The following is a 26,306-nucleotide window of genomic DNA, read 5'->3' on the forward strand; positions in this document are numbered from 1 at the left end:
ATTCAGAACCACTCTGATACAGGTTTGTTTGTGTGTGGGTTTTTTCTTTTGTTTTTCTGATGGATGATGTTTTGGGTGGGCTTATGAAAGCAGCATCAGCTCCATGTTGGGAAAAGTCATTGATAATATATATATGACACACACTTTGCCCTGGTGACATAGTGCAGTCCCTATCACTTAAGTCAAATAGCACAAATTGCAGTGTAGTTCTGGAGCATCCAACATAAGAGCAGGTAAACTTCTAAATCATCAACAGGTTGCCAGTATAGCGGATTTCATGGCAGGAACCTGAAAGGAAGGGGATGGTGAGACATCCTGGTATATTGGAGAGAAAGCTAGAAGACTACAGGAGGAAAGAAAGGGAGGGATAAATGATTGGAAGGCAATAGGATTGAGGAGAAAACTGGAAGAATCTAGAAAGTCCAGCTAAACAACCAAAATACATTATGAAGCAAGGAGCTATCTGAACTTGTTTGAGTATCATTGGGTTTGAAGGGAATTAATGGAGGTTTGGGCTATAGAGCTGAGTTCATCCCAAAGTATGAACCAAAACTCTTTCAAGCCATAATCCAAATGTCAAAAATCAGAGCCCATGCAGATCCCTAGCAGATATCATCACTATAATTTATTATCGTGGTTGAGGTCCACGAGTTATCTTCATGAGGAGGAGAAGGGTTGGAGGGGATAAAGTAAAGGTCTCCAATCACTTTGAGCTGTGACTGTCTAGCTCCTTGGAGTGCCTGCCTGTTTTCTGAATCTAACAATAATCCACCCAGTAGGAGCCAGATGTGGTGCTCTTTTGACATTATTTTTTTTTCTTTCCTTATAACAATGCTCTCTGCAGTCTCACAAAGTTTTATTTGTTCCAAGAGGAATGCAAGCTTCTGGGAGTCCTCCACAATCCATTCCTAACACTGCCAATTACATAAAAATCATTATTTCAATTGACTACACTTTGTTCTACAGAACCATAATCAAACAGCCTATTTTAAATATGGAATAAAGTGCTGTTTCCGTAATTGTCCTAGAATGATTCCATTCCCTTTAGCCATACAGAAATGTTGTGTAACTTGAATCTGGTGAAACATTCATACCTGAGATAAACATGACATTAAAGCATGTTAGGCACCAAGTCAACCATGTTTGATGGCTAGCCCTGTTTCTAATTTTGGAGGAGGCGCACTCCTAGCTAAAACCAAGGGGCTGCCAGAGCAGAGGGAGTCCAATGCTGAGTGCTCATAGAAGAAATACCTACAAAACAAGGCCCTCTTCCTGAAACCTGACTCCCATGATCAGAATCCTGCACCAATGCAAAGTCCCAGGAACTGTAAATGGTTTCCATGCAAACATGAGGTCCCCATGACCAGATCAGATTACAAGTTTAGGTCTTGAGACTGTAGTCGGGTTGAAAATTTTTTCCATTGAATTTTCTTTTGACAGAAATTGAGGTTTTTGAATAAACACACGTTTTTCAATGTCTGATTTCCACTAACCAGTTTCACTTGTCAAAAAAACAAACACCTAAACCCAAACATTTTGATTTGGAAATGCCACCATGATGCCACATGGGAGTTTCAGTTCCTGGGTGTCATGCTCCCATTCGTCCCTATGGGTTAGATTCCTTAACCAGACTACATCTCTCAGGATGCATTGCAGCTATGGGACTCTCGGATAATGAAACAACATCTCATGAGAACTTTTTGTTGTTGATGATCTAAATTTTCTGCATGGGGGTCGGGGGAGGAGTAATTGCTAACCAGCTCTAGTCCCTAGCCTTACGGATGAAGGGAGCAGGTATGTTGTATCTTTTGGTTTTGACCTAATTCGTTTATTCTTTTACTATACCCGCCTTGGATGAGTGAAATGAAATCCTACACTCCATTTACTGGTATTTCTCTGTCTTTCTGTAACTGTCTATAGATCAAAGAACTGATTGATGGCTCCCATTAACACCTTTCATTATAGCAATACTCCCCATCTCCATCCAGCCCATTGTCCGAACTGATTTTAAAATATTGCTGTCCTGAATAACTAATTTCCCAGATGGAAAGAAAGTAATATTGTCATATTAGGAGAGGGGAGACAATGATGAACTATGGTATTGGGGGCGGTGGACATGAGGGACATAGAGTAGCTGGCAAAGAGATGAATGGGGGAAGCATACGGAGCCCCGGCAGGGGGTACAGAATGAGGGACTATGGTGTAGGGGAAATCATCATGGGGGAGACAGAGCGCCCCACTTTTACTTTCTAATAAAAGTAGTGGTGCTGTTCATTCCCCCCAACCCCCATCCGTCTACTGCTGCTCTGAATTGTGCAGCCAAAAGCAGTAATTCCTATACATTAATAAGAAGCACTGTCTTTGGAAATGCCGACTCAGCGTTACAAGAATAGGGCAGTGGACCAAAAGCAATAGCTGCAGAATGGAAAGGTGCTGCTCTGTGAAAATGAATTTAGCAGGCTGAAACTTACTTTTTTTTTTTTTTTTAAAGGAGGGGGGAGGAAATAGAGGAAAGCGAAGGAATGAGAGAGGTAGGAAGAAAGAATCAAAGAAGCTTAAGTCTCCCAAGCATGGAGAAATGCCATTAGAAACAATCCGGGGAAGCAGTTCCTAGCAGTTGGCTATCTTCTTATGAGTAGCTCACTCAGTCTGTATTATTAGCATGCTGTTTTCATGGGCCTAGGAAACCTAAATGTTGTAGCAAAGCTGGCCTTTGAGTAACTCAGCCTAACACCTACATCTTGTTTTACCTTATTTTACCTACTTTATAGGAGAGAACCACCAGCTTGGCTTTGCACCTTGGCCACAACTAGCATATACATGTGGGCTAATTCTGCCTCTTGTTTGCATCTCTACTGCAGAAGTTATTCTATAGCGTTCCTCCCAGTTTAGAGTTCTGCTTGCTGTATAATAAAACATTACTTCTTTTTGCCCTTCTCAGACCAAATTTTGATCTGGAGTAACTGTGCTGAAGTCAAATTAGCTAAGATTGTGACCTGAGTTCTGTTTAAAAGCCTAATTTTTGACCCATCTCCAATTTCACCATAATGAAAGCAACGAGCATGGAGTTTCTCATGCCTACATATGTGCTGAAGGAGGGTCATGTGGCACTTAAGATATCTGCATGTATAGCCTAATCTATTTATTAATTTCCTGTGTTATGTTATAGTGGTCTGTGGGGGTTCAGTCCCCAGATCAGTTACAGTGGACAGGCTGTCATCAGGTCCCTGAGATACACATCTGTGACAACACTGCTCTTTCTGTGATACTCGTTAGCGACCCAAGCAAAAATACACACACTAAATATAGCAAACAATAGGAAGATAATACCAAACATCCAGTGCTTGCATTACTTACACCATCCTTTGCGGGGATACCCGAGAGTCAGTGTGTAGCGATCACATGGCATCTCCCTCAGCCCCATGCCAGGAAATATCTTTTATATTGTGTTATGCTAACACCCACTTTATTTTAGTTTCAGAATCGGTTTGACCCTTTTCCTTAGCTGTAGTTTCAAACCCCACCTCTTTTGAGGGTTCCTCTGCTAACTGGTTTATTATCCATTTACTTCACAATCATTACCATATATGTCAATTAGTTGCCATAGCATTACTGTAATCCCTGCTTGTGAATTTGTTGTACATATTCCTTTAATTTATCCTAAAATATCCAGTAATCCATGTCTGAGGTTTCTGGCCTTATATCAGTCAAATGATTTGTTACACTTGTTTATTGCTATACTTTTATCTTGACAAGGTTACTTGCCTGTCAGTTGCTTATGTCAGACCGAGGCCTTGATTAGTTATGTCAAGCATAACTAATAACAACTTTACATGTCTTAAGCATGTAGGTCCTCCTACTTGTGTCACAGCTTCAATTAACACTTGCACCTTCACATGTACAGGTGTACGGATGGCTACGTGTGTCTGCAAAACGTGAGCTGCATTTGCTGTCAAGGAAGATTCTCAGTCATGTAGCCTTCCCAACACTGGTTCATTCCCCAGACCTGATCCAATTTTAACTGATTGCCGGTTAGAGGTCAGCCAGGCATAATATAGCCCTGGCCACTATCCCCTACACTGATGACAAGAAAGGAGGAGACCTAGGAGCTGCTACAGTAGCTCAGTGCCACATAAGAATTGCCCTACTCGGGCAGAATCCTCCAATGGGCAGCATTAGGGCAATTTAGGGTCAGTAAAGTAACTTAAAGCTGCCCCACCATGCTGGAGGATCTGACTGAATGCATTTTACACTTTTTAATAATTTTGGAATTTTTTTTGCTTATAAATGTCCAAAAATGGTTTGATTTTTAAAAACAAAAATGCTTCCTTGCAAAAACTGGTGCATTTGATCATTTTGTAAAGTTTGAGTTAATTTTGGAATTATTCCATAGGTTTTTTTGTTTTTTATAATCTCCAGGAACTACAGACCATCAGGTATACAAGTTGTTGTAAGGTATCTTAAGGTTACTTTTTTCAGGCCCTTACCTGAAGCAGGATCATGTACAGACTTTAAGACTTTCCACTCTCCTCTCTCTGGATTAGGTACTTTACTATCGATACAGTATATTGTTTTCAATCTTGGAAAAATACACAGCTATCTGTGACACTTTACCAAAGCACTTTAAGTAACCAGTTCCATTCTAAGTCTACTTGTCAGAGATGTATTTGCTTAAAGTAGTATTTACTTTATATTGACTCTCTGCAGGATGCCAGAGAACAAGGGAAGTGTTAAAGGTGTTTTGTTTGCATTTTCAGACTTTTAAACATAAAGGATTATTTCAGGAGTAACAGTGTTGGGTTTATTGTTATTTTCCAATACCCAATTTTTTTTCAAAAACTGCAAGAGGCAAGTTTATTAAGTTTTTTGTATTTTGGTTTGGTTTGGGGGCTTTTTTGTTTTTTTGGGGGAAGTAGAGGCATTACTAGCAGTTAGTAAATCATTCTTTTTACAATGATCATTAATAGTACAGAATAAACATAATGGAGCCTATGAGAGCTAACTATCCTGCACTGAAGCAAAATGTCTGCGGGGAAGCCTGAATATCTGAAAAAGAAATAAACTTGTTAAACTAAATAAGCTTCCAATAAACCGGAGGGTAAAATGCAATATTATAACTCCACATGATGGGGGTAGGGGTGGGGGGAAGGGGGAGTTTGAATGAATGTTTTGCCTGCTTACTAAGTCAACACACTCTATTCATTTCTATTATGCTTCTCATGAATTAGATCTTTGTAACTCAGTCGTCTTTTAACCCTCCTTCATAATCAGACTTTCAAATCTTTTCAGCTCATTCATAGAATTAACTCCAAATACTCATTCATACTTCTAAAGCTGTTTATCCTGCAACAGAACCTGTTGTAATCTGAAGAAACAAGCAGCAAGGGAACTTCATGAATTGCTCCTTTAATGTAGTCTGACACAATATTTTAATTACTGATGGTGACACTCCTTCCAGAAAATATTAAATCTTTATTTGTTGCATTTTTTCTGTGTACATTGCCAAATCAACTATTATCTATTGTCAGAGGAATGCTTCTGTTTAAAAAATCATGATATAAAAATTGTTTAGTAATAAAAATTATAAGCAACTGTCACAGCGAATAGAGGCATTGCTTCATTTGTATGTTCTGCCATGTAAAACATAATTATGTATTATCTACTTTTGTTTCTTCAAGTTCTCCTTTCCATATACAATCACAGCAGTCAGCAATGTAGAGACCTACTCTGCAACATCAAAGCATACATCTCCGTGAAGGATATATTATGCACGGAGATGGGCAAGATTTGATCCTGACTCCCTCTTTGGGTGAGTCACTTAACCACTCTGATTCCTCATGTTCTAAAAATATTGATAATACCTTCCCTTCTTCACAGGGTGTGTGGGACTTAATTAGTTATGTTCTAAAGATCTTTGAAGATGAAAAGTACTATGTAACTCCTAACTATAATTAATAAATAATGAGTTCTTCTTTCTAATGCTCCTTATTGACAAAAAAGGGGCTTAATGTGTGGAGGCCTTCACCCTCCACTTTGTTCAATAAGGCTGGAAACAAATATACAGGCTATAACAACAAACACTATGTCTGTTGTTAATCTCGTTTGTTACAGTGGTGCCTCATAGCCAACCAAGGATTGGGCCCCATTGTGCTAGGCACTGTACAAACACACAGGATTAGATGTTACCCTTAGATTGGAAACTCAGAGGCAGGGATGTCTACACTGAGTGAAGTCAATTTATTTAAATCGACTTTCACCCAACAAATTTTAGAAGTCGAAGGAGTGTGATTGCACCATGCTCATTGCATTGGGGAATTGCGTCCCCACTAGCCGTGCTTGGGTCGACAATCAAAGCAGTGCACCGTGGATAGCTATCCCACAGTGGAACTAGCTGCAGAGGCTTTTGGGAACGTTGTTGTCCTCCCATGATGCAACATACTTGCCCCCCCCCCCTTCTTGTCCTAGTCCAAAACAAACAGACGCTCTCCTTCTTCATGCTATTTTTTTCAAACCCTTCACTCTCTGCCATGCACACACCATTGCCTGAGAGGAATGGAGCCCGCTCAGTTCTGCACTATTATTGTGAGCATCGCAAATTCCTTGCGACTTATTCTGCAGTATTTTCAGGGACAAGATAGGAGCCGCAGTGCTGAAAATTGAGATGTTACAGAGGCTGCCTTGCTACAAGTCATAGAATGAAACCATTCCCATTTGCTGCAGACTGTCATGCACCATCTGCAGTCGGTGGAGCACCGCTTTTGGTCCTGGGAAACAAGCAGTGACTGGTGGGATAACATTGTTATAAAGGTGTGGGAAGATGAGTACTGGCTGCAGAACTTCCGAATGTGAAACCACTTTCTTTGAACTTTGATGAGAGCTCTCCTCAGCCCTGAGACGCATGAATACTCACCTGAGACCAGCTCTGACAGTGAAGAAGAGAGTGGCCCTCATTCTGTGGAAGCTAGCAACACCAGACTGTCAGTTGGGAATCAATTTGGAGTTGTTAAATCCACTATGGAAGCAGCTGTGATTCAAGTGTGCCGGGCCATTAATAGACTTCTGCTAAGAAGGGTAGTGACTTTTGGGGAAATGTGGAGGACATAGGGGGAAGGCTTTTCCACAGTGGGGTTCCCAAACAGGAGGGGGGGCCATAGGGATGTGTATGCCATCTATCTTAGCCCCGGACCACCTTGCCACAGAGTACGTAAACTGAAAGGGAGACTTCTCAGTGGTATTGCAGGCCCTTGTGGATCACAGGGGACGTTTTGCTGACATACGTGTGGGATGGTCTGGAAAGGTGCATGACACGTGCATCTTTAGGAACTCCAGTCTGTTAAAAAAGATGCAGGTAGGTGCACTCTCTTCCCTGAACAAAAAATAAATGTTGGCAATGTTGAAATGCCAATAGTGATCGTGGGGGATCCTACCAACCCCTTGCTCCTCTGGCTAATGAAGCCCTATACCGGGCACCTGGATAGCAAGAAGGAGCATTTCAGTAATAGGCTCAGCAAGTGCAGAATGGTGGTGGAATGTACATTTGGACGTTTAAAAGCGTACTGGCGAAGTCTGGTCACTAGGTTAGACCTCAGTGAGAAAAACATCCCAGAAGTTCTCTGCCTGCTGTGTGCTCTATAATGTCTGAGACACAAAGGGGGAGAAGTTCCCATTGGGTTGGATTTTGGAAGCAGATAGGCTGGCTGCAAATTTTGAGCAGCCAGATGCCACAGCAATGCTGAGAGCCAATTGCGGAACGCTCCGCCTCAGGGAAGCATTGAAAAACTGCTTTTGCAATGAGACACAACAGTAAGGTGCCTTATTCATCCGTGGTGTGCTTTCACTTCACGTCCCCTACCCATCCCCTACTGAGTCACTTCCCCTCCTTCGCCTTCCCATTATTCTCTTCTTATCAATAAATAAACAGTAATGAATTGTGAAGCAATATGTTCCCCCTCCAAACTTCCCCCTCCCTCACTGATCCATTCCCCCCCCCCCCCAACTTCTTCCTCCTCTTTATTCCTTTGTTATCAATAAACAAAGAGTAATGAATTGTAAAGCAGCACTTTTTTTTTTTTTTTTTTTGTGATCCTTCACAGAGTGGGGGAAAAGGAAGAAAATGGAATTTTCTGCATGCATTTTGTGGGGCCAGGAATACAGAGATCATTTTGGCTGTGCACACAGGACAGGATCTCACACCCCCACTCCTTAAAGGGGATGTCACCTCTTTCTGCTCACCTCAACCGGCGAAGAATGCAGCACATACTGTACCCTGCCAACCTCCTCCTGGGGTGGGGGCTGGGAAAGAATGTTAGCTCAGAGTTTTGCAGGGGCTGCAGAGGGAGTCTGTCTTGCCACTGAGCTTCCTGAAGCTCAACCAGATGCTTCAACATGTCTGACTGATCACGCGTTATATGCAGCATCTCTTCTTGTGTTGAATGTTCATATTCCTGTGCTGCCTTCCTGTTGTCCATGTTCAGTTTGTCAGATAATGAAATCATCCATGCTTTTAGCTCTGTGTCAGCAGTCACGGAGGCATTCATTAGCTTATTAAACATGTCATCCCAGGTTGGTTGGTTTGGTTTCTCCCCCCTTCTTATCTGTGACAGGCACTCTGCAGGAGTATGAGATGGTGTGTTGAAGGCCATGTTGTCCACTGTTAGGGAAGCAAAGCACAAAGTACCCATTGTTTGCTTTTCATCCATAGGATAAATTATGTAAAAATAAGTCCCCTGAATGTTCCCAAGGGAAGGTTACAATTGCATACCAGTGTCTGATTATTTCAGGGGTTGCAGTGCTGTCCCAGCCCTGGCAAGTAAGGGGCTACTGCATCTGTTAGGGAAATCCCTGGGACTCATGCTGCACAAGTCCATGCTCCCTAGAGCAGCATGGCTGGTAGGCACCCAATTGATCAGGCTTTTAATGGGCGGTAGACAAGGTGAGGGGTGGGTATGGGTAAATTCTCTCTGGAGGGAAAAAATTGGAACTCGTTTGTGTATGCCCAAGGGCCATAGCAACAACGTCCTGCTTAGGAACTTGCGGTGTGCTGAACTAAGAAACCATCCCCCGCTCTGGAATAACACACTTTAAAAAATTTTCTTGGGTGGGTACTGTAAATGTTCGCCTGGTTACCTAGGGAACGATGAGTGATATCAACCTGCTGAGGGTCACACAGGGGGAACAGGAGGATTTGCTGCAAGCATCTGGCTACAGCCCCCCCTTATGTTACTATGCTGTGTTCCGTGATGATGACTGCACAATTAATAACAGTGGTGGGGGAAAGTGCCTATCGCGGTGGAAGAAATAAGGCTGCCCTCCCAAGAAACCTTCTGCAAAGGATTGCAGAGTACCTGCATGAAAGCTTCCTGGAGATATCCATGGAGGATTCTCCGAGCATCCCTGTGCACATAAATAACTTTTTGTGGGGTGAACCCACTGCTTAAGCACACCATAGTACAGGAAAGCACAGCCCCACCACCACACACACCACTTCTTCCCTGCTGGTAAAAGATTCTGGACAGGGGAATATAACCAAAGTTATGCAATTTGCAGTACGTACTCACGAGATGCGCCTTCCCTGGTATCCCAGTCAGTCACGGTTTCCTGAAGTTGGGTGGGCTGCCCCTGTGTTGCAAACAGCTCCTGTATTTCAGGGAGAAGGGATACCACAGTCACTTGCTCCCTGTTCCCCTCCTCATCCATCCTGAACTTGGATTCCCCGAGGTGACATAAGGTTGAGGTCTCTGCCGAGAATCTCATGCAGCTTCTCATAAAAGTGGCATGTTTTAAGTGAGGAGCCAGAATGACTGTTTGTTTCTCTAGTTTTCTGATAAGCCTGCCTCAGCTCTTTAATCTTAACGCAGCACTGCTGCCCATCCCCTGTTGTGCCCCTTCTCCAACATGCTGCGAGCTATCTTCTCGTAGATATACAAATGTATTTTGCTTGTGTGGTGCTGAACCAGAACAGACTCTTCACCCCACAGACCAATGAGATCCAAGAGCTCAGGTCGGCTCCAGGCTGGTGTGCAGTTGCCGTGATCGCTTGTGGTGGCAAGCTCTCTCCACGCTGACCAAACAGGAAATGGGGAATTCAAAATTTCCCAGGGCTTGCAGAGAGGAGCTATTTCATGTGTATGAGGCCACAGTACAGCAGGCTGTGAATGTGCAGAGGAGTCAGAACAGAGCATTATGGGATACCTCCCAGAGGCCAATGATGTTGATTTACATTGTGCTCTCCCTACACTGATGCTCATTTGACCCATAGAATTTGACTTCAGTGCTATGCCATTTGCAGAGGTGGTTTTATTAAGTCAGATTTTACCGCGTTTTAGGTTGGCAGCTCTGATATGCCAGTGGAGGCGCATGCTTTAGGTGGTCAACAAAAGCCAAGTTACATCAACCTCCACTGTCAGTGTAGACCAGGCCTAAATAATTGTTCTCACCTGCCTTAAATCACTGGGCAAATTAACCTCTAATCGAATGTGACTGTCTTCAGTGGTGATGTATCAGGGAATTTGGTCCTATATCTCTACCTCACTATGTTGTCATAGAGCTCACTTGAGGTAGTAAAGTGCACTAACATTACCATAGCACTATCTGTACAAAGAGAACTCAATTGCAGGAGGGGTTCTGACAACACAAGGCAGCAAAACTTTATTCTTTGTTTGTGCACACACCTAATTATTTTTAAATGACATAATCCAAATCTTACTGGATACAGTTTTATTTTCATAAGAGACTTTATTATACCAATAGCCCCATTGATTGCAGTAGGACTATGCACAGAGGACTTGATCTTATGGTCATTAACATCATCAGCAAATCTCCCATGGACTTTCATGGTGCAGGAGCAGAGTGAGGTACAACTGAGTAAAGATGGCAGAATTGATCTCAAGTGTATTTATGAAAAAATGTGGAGTTAAAATGTAGGCAAATTCTTGATCTGTATTTTATTTTAAAGGATGTTGAGTTCAAACAATCCTACTTGTGGGAGGGGGAAGATATATTTTCCTTTATAAATCCTTCGCCTCTCTGACCCTTCCGTGCCTAGGGTAGCTACCTGAAAATGCCAAGGTCAGGGCAGGTTGCAAAAGGAGAACAGATTCTCCCAGCACTGGTGGGTGACACTGAAGTCAGACTTCCCTACCAGCCATAAACAGTGCTTCTGATTCCCCCCCACTGGTTATCAAGAAGCCAAAATAAAGATGTACACAGCCCCCTTTACTGCATTTCAGTCTCTGGCTCCCAATCAGCCACTAGGATCCAGTAAAAAGACCAGTTGTTTAAACTCTATGCTCTTTATCAGAAAGGTTTCACCTGATCTCAAAGGGTCAGCCACAGTACCAGATCAATATAAGTTTAGATCTTACCCAAAATACCATGCTGCCAGCCAATGCTTTAGAAACTAAAACTAAAGGTTTATTATAAAAAGAAGGAAAGAAACAATAAGAAAAATGTTAAAGGATTAAAGCAATCAGGTACATACAAATGATTTGAAAGTCCATATATATCAAGTTTCTAGAAGAATTGTGGAGTTTGCAGACTTGGATGTATACCAGAGGGACTATACAATACCTGGATGGGTCTCAGTCCTTTGTTTCACAGCTTCAAGAGATGAGTTGATCCAGAGGTAGGTGATGACTAAAAGACAGACTGAAGACAAAATGGATCCCGGGCCTCTCCCTTTTATGTCTTCTGGCTTTTTTCCATGATGCTTGTGGAATTTTACAGGAACCAAAATAGAGTTCAGAGTCACATGAGTAAGTCCTGGTGACTCATCAGGTATATCCCTGGCTTCTCACCCTGGGCCCCTTGTACTTGTGAATTTCTTAATGGGCCATCAAGCAGGCTTTTGTTCTGCAGCCATCCTGTCTGCGTGTGACCCAGACACAGCACAATTTGAAATACAGATATATCAAACATATCCATAACTTCCATTACACACACAACACATGAATATAAACATTATCATCTTTCTTAGCACATTATAGCCTTTCTAACAGTACCTGACATGGCATATCTTACATGCATTACTATGATTTTGACATCCTGATGTCAAACAATATAATAAATCCCCCCACCCACCCCAATCCAGCCAGCGTGACAACCTGTTTTAATCTCGTGGGGCCAAAATCTGTTTTTGCTATGCTCTGTAACTTGCACGAGAGATGAAAGTTACTTTTTGTATCCAGGAGCAGGATTCTCTTGTATCCACCAGAGTAGTCTGAATGTATCATTTAACCATTGTTCAAGAAGGAAATGATGATATGTAGTATTAAAATGCCATCCTGCTCTAAAAAGTGACTATAAAAAGAGACTCCTGTAGTTCAATATTTATTTTTCTCTCAGTGACGTTCATGTCAAATTCACTAAATTTAAAAATAAAATGATGGCTTTTCTATCTTTTTAGCTACACTAATTTACACCAGTTGAGTATATGGCCCTTTGAGTTTATTTGCACTGTGCATTTTTGTTGGTTTAAAAATAGTATTAAAAACTTTTTTAATCTTCATATAAAATATCCTCATTTTTTGCATTACTCGCTGAAGGGGTAAAAAGTCTCTAAGCAGGAATCTAAGGGCAGGTCTACACTTAAAAAGTTGCAGCTGCACCACTGTAGCTCTTTAGTGAAGACACTAATATGCCAAAGGAGAGCTTCTCCCTTTGGCATAGAAAATCCACTTCCGTGAGAGGTAGTTATGTCAATGACAGAAGCTCTCCCATCAACATAGTACTGTCTACCGCAGGGGTTACTCGGTATAACTGTCTCCCAGGATTTTTCACACCCCTGAGCAATGTACTTGTACCAATGTAAGTTCGTAGTGTAGACCTGACCGAAGTCAATCAGAATTACTGTTCAGAACTCACAGAAGTTGCTGCAGCCCCAAGACTTAGGCTGTCTACACTTGGCTGCAGGGCTGCAGCTGTGCTGCTGTAGCATTTTGGGCCACTGTAGCTCGTCAGTGTAGACGCTCAATGAGGCGTTGGAAAGTGTTCTCCCATTGCTGTATTAATCCACCTCCCTGAGAGGCAGTAACTAGATCGATGTAAGAATTCTTCCATCAACCTAGTGCTGTCTACACCAGGTATTAGGTCAGTTTAACTACATCTTCCAGGGATGTGGATTTTTCACATCCCTGAGACACGGAGCTATGCTACTGTAACGTTTCCGTGTAGCCAAATCCTCAGTTTCTGAAGTGTTGAGGCCACCTGGCCTGCCCTGGTGAAAAGTGGAGATCTCTGGGATCTAATACGAAAAAGGTTACTTCCAGGAGATTCTTTAAATGGTGGGGCATAGCACAGATCCTGTAAATCTGTGACACCACACAGAGAGTTATACTGGTATAACTATAGTAATAAAATGGTATATTCTATACTGGTATAATAATGCCAGTAAATTTCCCTGTGTAGACCAGCCATGAGGCTGGGAAGTGAAGTGTAGTTTCCAGTAACTCTTTTCCCTTGAGCATCTATCCTTAGATGTTTTGGGATTCTTTTCTCATTAGAGTTACCTTCATGAAATTACCCATACAACAGAAATGGTGACAAAACCAAGATTTATTAGGAACAGAGGCAATGAGAAGCTTGCTTAAGACAAAAGTAATGTGTTTAATATATCATAGCTCTATTGTGATAACCTCTCATAAACTAAACTAGATAAGACATTCTTGGCTTATTGATACTAAATCCTTACTCCTGACTCCAGGACCTGTTTTTCAAAAATTATAAACTTATAAAGTTTATAAACTATAACTTATAAAGTTATAAACTTTTTGGCATATTTTGGCATATTAAATCCAAATGAAATAAGCTCCAGGATCTGATTTATTTTGGATTTTGTTTTATGCTGGGTTTTGGCTCCCTATTTTGCCCTGGTTGTAAAAAAAATATATATATATATATATATATATATATATATATATATAAATTTATATAGGCAACTCTGGGTCTAGCATATTGCACAAACGTTCAATTAGTGTTTAGCTAGTTCTTAGCGGAGCCTTTCAACCCTTCAAAAGTAATGTCAGGCAATTTTATAAAATATGAGCTGCACTTATGTTAAATTTGTCAACATCTAAAGCAGATAAGTGTCAGTGCTGGCAGGAGACGTGCCCTTTTCCTGGAAGAGTATTTTATAGTTGTTTTTAAAAAAGCCAGAAAAAGAGAAGTATGAAAAGAAAATGAATGTGGAGAAAAAAGACTCAAGATGTTTTGGGTACACCTCTGAAACCAAAGAAACTCACTGTCCCACGGATAGGATAGGTGCGTGGATAGGGTGGTATGTTGTTTTAGTGGAAACAGGAGGGGTTGCTGCTTTGGATACTCCCACAAGTTGCTCACTGGCTTGCATTGTCAATTCTGCTTGCTCAGCTTTTCAGCAGTGAGAGTTCCAGAAATGATGTTTTAGCCCAGTGGCTCAGCAACTGAGCCCTGATCCATTAAGATACTCCATTCAGGCAGATCTCTGCACCCACACAGAGTCCCTCTGAAGCCCTAGGAGTAATTTGCAGGATATGAGCTTTAAATTTATACAAGCTCTGATTTTTTTTTTCCTTTAAGGTACGCACAGTTCTAGAAAAATTATAAGCATGTAGAAAATGAATCAGACTTATTTTTGATCATTTGTATTTATTATTAAAATGTACCTAATTCTCAAGCTATGAAATATTTGGATTTAAACAGAAATATACCTCCCCTCCCACTCCGGTCCCATGCCTTGTATTTAGACAGTATAGGATGCTTTGTTGTTGTTGGTTTGTTTCATGCTATTTTATTATCATAATGCCAAAAAGAGGTTTCATAGAAAAAGCAAGCGAGCCATTGCCAAAGAAACTAATGTTAATAGGGTTTAACAGAAGTACAGTTCAGTTCTTTTTCTTTCTTTGTTTTCCAGTATGATTTAGAATGTAAAATACAATAAAAATTTATGGTGGTAGATAATTCAGATGAACTCTGATTCAATAATTTCTTCCAGGATAGTTTATTATAAACAGTTTAAAGATCCCTAAAATTGTGTAATTCATTATAACATGATGTTGCTTTGTCCAGAGATACTTTGTGTTTTATTTATTTCACTGAAATGCAAAAACTAGCACTCTTTTTTGCTTCAAAAATTTTTCCAAGCAGAGTATTTGTTCCTTGTTATATTTTTACTAGATCCTTTGTCCATGGACTGGCAGGGGAAAAGAAAGCTGACTGGGGAAAAAGGATCTGCAGTTCCTGTCAGAGCCCATGATCGATCAAATAGCTTAGGCAAGTGCATTCTTCTTGCATATGACTAGTCCTATTGGCTTCAGGGGGATTGAATGTGCTTAAAGTTATGCATATCTTTAAGGCTCTGATTCAGCTCAGTATTTAGCATGTTCTTAAGGGCTTTCCTGAATCGGCATCACTTAAGCATGTTTTTGAGTACATTCGAGAACAATGAACTTTTTGGAATCAGGGCCTCAAGCATGTGATTAACTTTAAGCGTGAACTTAAATCCATCTCTCATTCAGCACCGCATTTAAACACATGCTTAAGTCCCACTGATGTCCATGCTTAAAGTTAAGCATGTGCTAAAATGTTTTGCTGAATCTGAGCCTAAGTGCTTTGCTGGGTCAGGGCTCTGATCACCAGTGTGTTGCAGAAAGGTGAAATTCTCTCTGGTGCATAGAGCCCATACAGGGCCCTCAATATGACTTAAGCACTGCACCAACACAAAACTGGAGGGAGAGGACTGTGTATCCCCATCATGCCGGTGTCTGTGCCAGCCTGCATAGCTCATAATGGAGGGAGGGGCAGGTGGAGGAGAGTATCTCTGATCTATGTGGCTCTAGAACCTCCTACAAATTTTACAGATGGTCCACGGTGTTTCAATCCACAGGCTGTAGTAGTAGCCATGGTGGTTCTGTACCTCAGGCCCGAGTCTAATCTTGGGTTGAAGGGCTGATTTTACTTCCCTAGTCCACACCCCACTGCAGTAATAAGGAAAGTAACAGGTCTCTATGTGAGTAATGTACATTGCACTCTAATAGCATATCAAATTAAATGAGCCCAGTTTCTTGCTCGATAGAGTTAATTGAGTTTTATATTTGCATTTTTTTTATTTCAATAGATTTTCAGATTCCCCCTTTTCTTCCCTTGTTCTTTAATTATTCTTGGCTGTCTTCTTCCACTTACATTAAAAGTCCACATTAATTCTTGTTTTAATTATTTGGCTCATTTCCAAATGAAATAGTATTTGTTCCATAGAAAAAAATGTGAACCCTGTTCATTTTTCATAAAAGATGCTACACTGCAGTCCATTAACACTCTTTGGCCTGCAGATAGATGTGGATTTCCTACGTATGCACCCCGTGTGGGAAACTCCACAAATGATACAATCAGCAGAAACGCTCTTTGTATTCTGCAGCAATATCTGTATGTGATGTGTTTCCAGCTCCATTTCTCATATCCCATAAGGATCTCCGATAACCCTGTGGCTAAGGCTACGCCTGCACTATGAGCTAAGGGTGTGAGTTCCAGTTCACATAGACACTCTCAGGGTAGTTCAATGAGAGCTAGCACAATTATAAATAATAGTGTTGCCACAGTAACATGGGCAGCAACACGGCATGGTTGTGCCAGCTACAAGCCTGCCTGAACCCCATAGGTATGTATTCAGCAAAGCTAAGCCCTCTTGCCACTGTCCATGCTACCCCAGCTATGCTATTATATACACTCACACTAGCCCTCATCAAATTCGCGCAAGGCTGTGTATGTGAGCTAGTAATTTCATCCCTAGCTCGTAGTGTAGACATAGCCTAAAACACAGGATCAAAATCTTTGCCCACCATCAGATGTCTGGATCTTCCCCATGTTCTTGACTATCTGAATCTCTGTGAAAATACTGCTGCAAATTCTAAAATGTCTGCAAAAGTAGAAGGAATTCCAGGCAAATTTTTAAAAAAGGAAGCAAATTTGCAATCTGAGAATCCCATGGAGGTAGAGAAATACGTTTTCTTTCTTAGTTCAATAGCCTCCTACTAGATATCAATTTTATTATAGGCTCTATTGTGCCTTTGGGTTTCACTAATCCAGCAGAAGCCATTCCTCCTGGAGTATGTGTAATGCCTCCTAAAGTCCCCTTAATTTTCAGCGATAGCACTGCACTACTTTTGTCGGACTCATGTTCTGCCTCCTCTGTGCCCCTTCCTCGCTCCATTAGGAGAGACAAGCTCCTGCAGCCTCTACTCTGCATGAATGAAATGGCTATCAGTCTGACTAGGGACACAAAAAAGGAAATCTTTTCTCTCATTTGCACCCTATATATGCCCAAAATGGGTCTACTTATTTTAGCAGAGAGGGCTGCCAAACCTGGACAGTCAAAAAACATGAGTCAGATGCATCAACCCTCTCCCCCACAAAAAAACATCAGATTAGTATTAAAATCATGAGATTTTGGGTTTTTTTTTTTTTGTTTTTTTTTTAAGAATAATAAATGTGGCATTCTTTTTATTTGCTTTCATGTCTGTGCCTTTAGGGTGCTCTTGCTATATTTTTCCATGCTTTTCTCTGCAACCATGAAAGCTAGAAACTTTTTTTTGTTCTTAAAAGCTATGACTTTATTTCAATCTCTTGACCCTAGGAAATGGGACTTCAAGAAAAACAGTAAATATTTTGGGACTTAAAATAAAATTGTCAGAGTTGGCAACATTGAGATTATCAACACTTTATCTTCCCACATGTTGTATGTCTGTCCTAACTATTGCCAGTGCAACAATCACTACATTATGTAGGTGTCAAATCGTGTAGGTCTAAACTCAGCATCCTCTGAGTAGGACTAGAGTTGATTGAAAAATGTTTTGATGGAACAGTTGTCCATTGGAAAATGCATTTTCATCAAAACTGAAATGTTTCATGATAACTTGTTGATTTCAATGAAATTTTCCATGGAAAAGAATCTAAACAAATCATTTCAACTTTATCATTTGCATTCATTTCATTGGCTTTTTAAGTTAAAATATTAATTTAATATTGATATAAATTCAATATAATTGGCCAAGCAAAGAGATGCCCTATATTCAACTTAATGGCATTACTTTGTTTACTGGATGCAATGCAATAACTTTTTAATGCAGCATCCAGTCAATTCCACAATTTCAGGGAATGTTCTAGGTGTCGATGGGCAAAACCCTATTGATTTTGGTGAAAATCAGAAAAACAGCAGAGGGATTTGGGGGCGTCCCAACCTCTGGTTAGCAGACCCATCAGTTTCAACCAGGTCTGCAATTGTCTGTAGACCAAAGAACCAGTTGATGGCAGCTACTAACGCTTTCCAGTACAATACACACACACACACACACACACCCATCTCAGTCCCTCATGTGTAGGGCAGAATGAGGGGGCACACAGAGACCATGGTATGGGTGGGGAGAAAGGTATGTGGGGAGGGGAACATGGAGGATACACAGATCCAGGCATAAAGGAGGGAGTGGGGACAGTTGCAGGAAGTCCCAGAAATAGAGGGAGGGTGGCATGCTGGTCATTTGTGGGGGAACGGAGGGATGCAAGAAGTCCTTGGTGTGTGCAATGAGAAGCAACAAAGTTTGCGACCCCTTGGCATATACTGTATATAATAATGTATTGATAGTACCCAAATGTTCAGACATTATAAAAATGAAACGCTTCAGTGGTTTCAATTAGAAATTTTTCAGAATTTTTGTTCTGTAGGAAATTTCAAAATGTCAGCTTTTTGTTCAAATTTGGAATGAAAACAAATTTTTCGTCATGTTGCAATTTCCCTGGGAATGGAAATCCGATTTTTCCAGCCAGCCCCAGGTACAATAACATAGGTAGTGCTTTGTTAGTGCAAAGGTATGGGATTCTCCCACATCTCCTGGTGACGTATCCTTTTTTGAATTTTCAGATCTTCTGCATGGAATCCCTTTCCTGCGATGAATAGGACACAATATTCAATCATGTAGGAGGTATAGATTTCTGTGCAGGGTGCTGAGGCAGGGGTGGTATTTAGACCCAGACTATGCTGGGATTTATTTATTTATTTGTTTTCCCTGTGCTAGTGTAGGTACACCGGTGCAGATTCCCCTTTATAGACGGGATAAGTTGCACCACCACCAGTCCTGTTATGTATCAGTGTAGTATTTAGGTTTGCACTGATGTAACTGCATCATTGAATAGTTACACAGGAATAAATGTCTCTGATCTACATGAGCCCCTAGATTTCTATGCTTTATGGTGCACAAGACATAAGACCCCTGAGTCAGCATTGAAATATAACTTTAATGTAAACATTACATTCTATTTTATGAGTTTTAAATGTATGTATTCATGGATTTTAAGGCCAGAAGGGACCATGGTGATTGATTAGGCTGACCTCCTGCATAAAACAAGCCATTGGACTTTCAGATTCAATATAAAGTAGGAATTTTTTTTTTTTTTTTGGAAGGCTGTGGAGAGAGAAGCATGCACAAATAATTATAATTATATAGTCACTAGCATTGGAGTCAGGTCTTGCTTATGTCTCATTGGTGGATGGAAATAAGATTTCTATTTTCTTGCAATATCCAGAATTCTTCCATTTGGAACCTCAAGATTATTTTAAAAAACTTTCCATTCTATGGATGCAAAGTTTTTACTCTGTTGGATGTATAATTGGTTGGTATTTCCTTAGAATTTTTTTTTAATAATGGCATGCTCTGTGCTCTTGGGAAATCTCTCCTGTGAGTTAATTTTGCTGAAGCTTTCCTAGCTTTCTTTAGAAGTCTGTGATAGATGGGTTGAGTAGACTTTGTTCTATCGTATCAGTTTCTTCAGCCTGTAATCTTTTAATAACCTCTTCACATGTTATTTGCTCTCTTCCCAATTCCTATTTTTTACTGCCTTGGTAATCCTGATTCCTGAAATAAGCAAATCTTCATCTTCATTTTTTAAGACCAGGACAATAATGACTTCATCTTTTGTGAATAATTCATCATTCATTCTTAACGGGATTTTAAAAAAATTTCTACTGTACATATTTGGAAAAAGCATTCTTGCTGAAATACTTTAAGCTATTTAATAGCCATACCACCTTTTGCTGTGATCCCGTGAGATCTCAAATGCTAAGCAAGGACAGTTTGGGCCAGTCCTCAATCTCTAATGAATAGCTAGATGCTACAAGAAGAGGTGATTCAGTAGGTGACACTCATTCCTGAGTCAGTTCACTACCAATGCCTTGGCGTGCTGTTGGCAGCTGCTGTGCTGCTTAAGATATTGATTTTTCAGAAGGCAAACAGATCTAAAGTCCTAACCACTCTATTCATTGAAGATCCCACGACACTTTTCATAAGAGTAAGGGTATTAATCCCTATATCCTGACCAAATTCCATCTCCAGTAACACTATTCTACTTAACTAAATTCCCCATCAAGTTTTAATTTTTTATACAATAGTATTCATCACTTGCTGATTTCAACTATTCTGCAGTGTTGTATGCTCTGACACAGCTGCTGTACTCCGCCCCTTAGTTAACTAGTTAGTTTTTCAGGGGAAGATTAAACAAGTCTCCTAGATCTCTTGCCTTAATTAATCATTCTCTGTGGCTGTGCAAAGAAGTGGAAGGTACAAGTAGCTTTCGCTACCAGAAAATTAACGTGGGGGCCAACCCCAATTGAGTCACTCCTAGCAGGCAGGTGAAAACCAGCCCAAAAGGGGCAAGGAGGAAGAAGGGCTTTGATTCACCCCTTCTCAGTTCACACACACAGTCAGCAAAGCTGGCAGACCATGGAAGGGAGTGAATGCTGCATCATCCTTTGAAATATGCTTCCAACAGGATGGGGGGAAGTGTAGGGCTGTGGATAAAGCCATCTCAAATGAAATTGTACTTGGACACCCACTAGTATTCATTATCTATATCAGAGGTTTTAGTTATGATTGAATAAGATTTTATAAGTCAATGTAGAAAATGTTTTGGTGGACCCCCCCACCCCTGCCCAAATGATTTTTTTCCCCCTGGAATTTCCAGCTAACCAAAAAAATCTGTTGTTAACACAGCTGTGACTGACGTGCTCTCGCCGTAGAACAGGTACAGCTGGGAGAATAGCCTCACAAGCTTCTTCCTGCCGCCCCACCAATGGGCCTCAGTCCTGATCTAAAGTAGGCACTTCTAGGTCTGAGAGGGCTGTCAGCAGTGGAGTCTCTTAGATGTATTCTGAGAATATTTAAGATGCTTGCAATATGGTTTGGTCTATAAGGCCTTCCGGAATGAATGATAAAGAAAAAAGATTATGGGAATGAAGGGAACTAATAATAATAGTCCTTTGCATGGCTAGAACACTCTGAATACACCTTACAGAAATTAATAATTTGATCCTTAAAGGCACAAATCCAAGGTAAGGAAATATTATCTCAATCATACTGATGGAAGGGAATTGAGCTTAGCAAGGCTTAGTGACTTGTCTAAAGTAACTCAGTGGCAGAGCTTGGAATAGAACTCAGGTCTCCTGACACCAGTCCTGTGAGTTTTAATCACAAGACCATCTTTCCCCTCTAGAGCCCTTTCAGTGCATGAATAAGTGATTGTTAGCTTTAATAGGAGAAACACATTAAAGGGAGTCTAGACCACAAGTATTTTGAATGTGGTCTCACATATAGTGTACTCATTCATATTTTACTAGAGGGCATTATCATAATACTTTCACTTCACATTTCTTAATGTCACACTTCAGGCTACTTGATTATATTTAGTCATCACAATTCTTGAACTGAATGCAAGACCGTGAATACAGATAATCTCATTGCAATCTTTGGAATTCTTTTCTGGAAAATGAACAATAGAATAGGGGAGAGTTCCTAATCCTTATTTAATGTCTTCTGATATAAACTGTGATAAGTAGCACTACTATGACTTTTATTAGATCCTAGGCACTCTAGGCAAAATTTTACTCTCCATCACAGTAATGCAAACCCAGGGCTTCAATAGGGTTGCATAGTGTGACAAGAACAGAATCTTGCTCTTTCTATTAAGTATCACACTTTCAGGCTCTCAGTCCCCAGTGTGGTATTTGCAGAGTCTTAAGCGGGGCAGGGTGCTGTTTGGTGGAAAGCCCTGATTTTGTAATTTACTCTTACTAGAAATCTATCTAGGACCAAACCTGTCAGCTTCTTGGGACCAATACAATGACCAATTAAATCAATCGGAGGAGTCCTTCCATTGACTTCAAATGGCATTGGATCAGGCCTTTGGAGAATGAGGCAAAAGGCATTTGTTGGGGAGGCTTTGTACTTGATGCTGGAAGTCCTGTCTCTCATCTGTTTCAGGGACAGCATGTTGGTCGCTGGAAAGGGGACATTGTGTGCATGATCTCTACTTTTAAGATAATGTGATTTCTTGATCTAAATTTCAGAAAGTGCATGCAGATGTTATGCTAACTGGTGCCTTGTAAATAAGTATAATAATAATAAGAGTTGCGCAACACAGCAAACAAGACATCTCTATATTTTGACTGTTGCCAGAAAAACATCTGCAAAGTCTCTAGCTGTGATATCCCTACATGTTCAAAAATGTGTTGCATTTTCACAGAGTGAGATCAGCAATGATAAAATCAAGCAATTTTGTGGTTTGGGGTTGGTTTTTTTTAGATTACCATAAACATTCCAGCTTTATTTTATAACTAACTTTTGTCATGTTTTACTTTTCATTGCCTGTGATAAAGGTAGATTTCTTTAATGAAAAGAAATACATTAAAAGGCAAAATTAATGGTTTTCACTTGATTAAAGTCTTTGGATTCAGTGGTCAGTACATACAGATCTGATTAGGCCTTTATTAGTTTTGTCATAAACTTAATGCAGCTTGTATTCTTCAAAGAAATTTACAGTGAGTTCCTTCAATGCTTTTCCTTCAGATTGTCTGAGACAGGAGGATCTGGGTTGCTTGCAAATATTTAATAACCAAGTGTCTTTATCAGGTACTGATTTACAACTATTTAAAACTGCTACCACTGCACTCCTGTTAAAAATTAGATTCTTTTGTGCTTTCAAACAATTAACCATTATCCATCTGGGTTTTCCAACTAAAGATCTTGAAAATGTTATTGACTCCTGCATTCAGTCTGATTTGTCTTCCAATATTCGGTTTAATTCCATTCTAAAATAAGATGTATTTGGGTGATAAACATCTTCTTGCTGTGCTGGAATGCTGGCATTCATCCTCCTTGTTATAACATGATGAATTTATTTTGAGGGAGACCTGATTTCCTTGGACAAAATACAATCTATGACTGAAATCTCTAATAATACATTGTATTGGTCCTGATCCAGTCTTTTTTAAATAACAATCTAAATCTATTTTTGAGAGTACCTCCCAGGTTTTTTTTTCTGGCATATAGCACATCTTTGTTCCTGTTCTCTTTCTCTGCAAATACTGTTCACCTCGATAGCTATGCAATACAATGAGCTCCTTAGTGAGAGGAATTCATCTTATCTAAGGGCAAGATAGTTGCTGGTCTTGTGTGGGTATACCAGCTGATGTAGAAGAAAGAGCACAAAGACTCTCTCCTTACTCTACTGCAAGATTGGCAACCACAATCAGACCTGTAATGTCTAGTATCTCGAGCATCATTGAATGGATGGAGGTCATGGCTGCATCACTTTCCGCACTGGTTGTCATGGTGCAGCCAGCCAGGGTTGGTGCTTCTGCTGCATCCATTTAAAAGTAGTAGTGGTTTTCCCATTATAAGAACCTGATGACTTTGTCAAACTTTCACCATTTGGGTGAAATTTTCCATGCTGGCTTTCTGCCTTAAGATGACTTTTGAAAAGCTTAATCCAAAACAGTTCAGCCATTTCTGAGAGCAATGCTAGGAGAAAATATGTTGTTTTGCCCAGGTTAAAAATTCTGGTGACATTTTCTTTGAGAAGCTTTAGAGGCTGCCTGCTTTGGAGCAAGGACTTCAAATTTGATAGTAGGCTGGCCTTTGTGTTAGGGGTATGCCTTTTACTGTATCTGTGAAAACGTACCCAAACTTGGCCAAGTTATAAGCCTTTGAAAAATCATAGTCTGCATATTTTCAGTAGAGACGTGCTTGAGTTTAGCAGCTAAATTCTCACATATTCCTTCTACATTGGGGACTTCCCCTGCAATTGCAGTTGCAGGCCAGGCCAGGCCAGGTCTGGGACAATGAAACTGGGAGCCTGTGTCTCCTGTGCTCTCAGTGCCTCTCCTGCTGACACCCAGGTAGCATGGAGCAGGAAGCCGCCTGAATCAAATGTAGAGTGGACAAGAGCCAGACCTTTGTTATGTATGTGTGGGGTGAGATGTATTGGGATACGGAACGTTGTGGGAGGGGGGACCTGGGAGTTGGAATAGAGGGGAACTGGAACTGACGTGAGAATAAAACTAGGACTGGGATCCAGAGAGGGAAATGGGGGAAAGGAAATAGGGACTTGGAGCATGTGAGCATGGTTGGAGAATGAGAGTGGATTAGAATCCATAACGAAGACTAAAAATGACTATGCAAGGAGACTGGGACAAGGAGCAGGGTGGGGGAGACATTGAGATTGGATGAAGAGCTCAAAGGGAGAGATGGGCACTGGGACTGGGAGCAATTATGGATGAAGAAAATGGGCATAGAAGGTGACTGGAGGCTGGATGGGGAGATGCAGATTGGACAATGAGCCAGGAGGCTGCAAATTGCTGGGCAAGGAGAATGGGACCTGGAAGGGAAGACTAGGATTGGGATGGGGAGTCGACAGGGGAGACTAGGATTTACTGGGACGGGATGAGAAACCTGAGGCGTGTGGAGCCTGGGTGAGGAGAATTGGACTGGGATGAGGACCCAGCTATAGGGCTGAGACAGGGATAGGTTGGAGAAGAAGGGGTCAAGTTTGGGGGAAACGGACAAAGGAGTGTCTGCCCACTAGAAAACCCTACCCTACAGAGCCTGAAAGGGAACCCAAGATTCCTGAGTCTGACCACTCCTCTGCTGTCCATGACTCATGTTATAGAGAGAAAAATTGCAGTGTAGATGCTCCCACTCAGGCTGGAGCCCAGGCTCTGAGACCCGGTGAAGGTCTCTGACCTTAGGATCCAGTCCCAGCAGGAACATCTACAATTCTGGTTTTAACCCCATTGCACAAGCTCCGTGAGCCTAAGCCGGTTGACCCAGGCTCTGAGAATCACTGCCATGGTTTGTTTGTTTTTTTGTTTGTTTGTTTTTTTCAGCGTAGACATACTTGAACGCTACGACAGTGGTTGCACCATTACATGTTTGTCACTTACAATGAGGCCTTATTGATAAGGTAGCTCTTTTAAATATCCCAGCGTTTGTTTTAATTTATATTTTTGAGGTTTGTGTTAAAGTGGTTTCAGTGGCTTGCACAAGGCCAGTGGAATCAGTGACATCACTAGGAGGACAAGGTGATTAATTAGATAAAGTATGGCTGGGTTAAGGGTGGCTGGAGCCTGGAATTATCAATATCGTCACCATCTCTAGCCCCTCTCCCTGGTGACAGCACCTTATTATGGGCTGTCCATCCCACCCAAGGCCAGAGTAGGTAGATAGGGTTAATTAACCTATGACAGGCTGCAACTGGAAGAGAGTCAAGGTTATTAAGATCTAATTGATGATGAAGCCCAGCTGCACAGGGGCAGGCTGAGAGAGTATAAAATCTAGCATGCAAGATGGAGCTGCAGGGAAGAGCTCTGTAGTCACTCTTGAGAGAGTGAGGGAGTTGGCAAGAAACAAGGAGGAGACCTAGGAAGGAAGTTAACCCTGTGATCCTGGCTGGGAAAAAGACTCTAGCAATAACCCAAAAAAGGGTGATGTAGCCATAAGAGAGTAGAGGAGGCTCCAATGCCAACCTGGGGTTGGCCTGAAGATAGAGAAAGGAAGGTAGGAAAGAGACCAGGGAAACAGTGACAGGGTCTGAGATAGGTAGGCCATGGTTGGTGGTCATAGGGTCCCTGGGTTGAAATTTGCAATAGGGGGCAACCAGCTATTTGGGAACTGACATAGACCAGGAGGTAGAGAGGCAGACTGCCTGAGACAGTTTGTCCAGAGGTATTTAGATACACTGGAAGGGGGAAAACTACAGTGACCTGGCCAGAGGGCCAAGCCATGAAGAAGAAACACCCTGGGTCATGAAAAGGGAGCAGTCGAATTCAGAGAAGCACCATGGGGATAGCAACCGAAGGAGTGGGTGTTAGACCAATCAAGAGGTAATCTCCAGATGAGCCCCAAGGAGGTGCCACAGCAGTGAATAGTAACTCCCATGACACACTTCCTATCATCTGACCTCCTTCTCCCTCATTGATGGATGCTCCTGGTAGAGAATATTACCAGGCTTAGACA

This window comes from Emydura macquarii, unplaced genomic scaffold, assembly GCF_026122565.2.
Source record: "Emydura macquarii macquarii isolate MOO-44397 ecotype Brisbane River unplaced genomic scaffold, CSIRO-AGI_Emac_v2 contig_75, whole genome shotgun sequence".
In the NCBI taxonomy this organism is placed as follows: Eukaryota; Metazoa; Chordata; order Testudines; family Chelidae; genus Emydura; species Emydura macquarii.